This window comes from Wasmannia auropunctata, unplaced genomic scaffold (assembly GCF_000956235.1).
Source record: "Wasmannia auropunctata unplaced genomic scaffold, wasmannia.A_1.0 LD336095.1, whole genome shotgun sequence".
In the NCBI taxonomy this organism is placed as follows: Eukaryota; Metazoa; Arthropoda; class Insecta; order Hymenoptera; family Formicidae; genus Wasmannia; species Wasmannia auropunctata.
Window position 1 is genome coordinate 3,702,701 of NW_012026795.1, and position 666 is coordinate 3,703,366.

The 666-nt window shown below is 36.6% G+C and overlaps 1 protein-coding gene across 1 annotated transcript in view; it reads left to right on the plus strand.

Moving 5' to 3' along the window:
• LOC105462816 (probable 2-oxoglutarate dehydrogenase E1 component DHKTD1, mitochondrial) overlaps nt 1–666 on the plus strand; it is a 5,042-nt gene that overhangs the window by 3,824 nt on the left and 552 nt on the right. The window lies entirely within an intron of this gene.

Below are 666 nucleotides of genomic sequence, written 5' to 3' on the forward strand. Positions count from 1 at the left end.
AGACCGAGTCTGCACCTGCATAAGACGACGCAATGCCTGAGGAATGCGGCGATCGATAATCATGATGTCACCCTATGCAAGTCCGAGCCTGCGAGAGACAATGCATCTCCACAGTATGCTTCTGTTCATTATACGTAACCTATTGTTCTTAATTAGTGCACAACCGTTAACAATATTAAAAATCTGACTAGTGCAAACGATGCGCGACAGTGTCACGAGAAGCAGCGTATAAAAAAGAACATCGAAAACCTATTAATTGTGCAGATAACGCAAACTTTATCCTTAAGTTATCGGTAATTGTTATAAATCATTATAAAATTAATACACATAAGAGCGCGCAATCCATACCGTTAATATTAAGTAAAAATCCATAGCAGATTCTTAATTTAATTTAATATACGTATTCATAATGCGCGATGACATGAGTCACGCATTGCATCACTCGGGCGTGTCTACTTCAATTATTAAATTTCTATTGTCCTAAATATCTGAACAATTATTAAACTTTCCGAGTTCATTGTTAGACGCAGCATTGCAGAAAAACTAGCTCTAGTGCTCTGTGAAAATCCCAAAATTCTAACTTTTATATTTGTGCAGATATTGCAAACTATTTGAATTCTACATTGTGATCAATAATGCAATAATGCGTCACACAAGCGCACCATG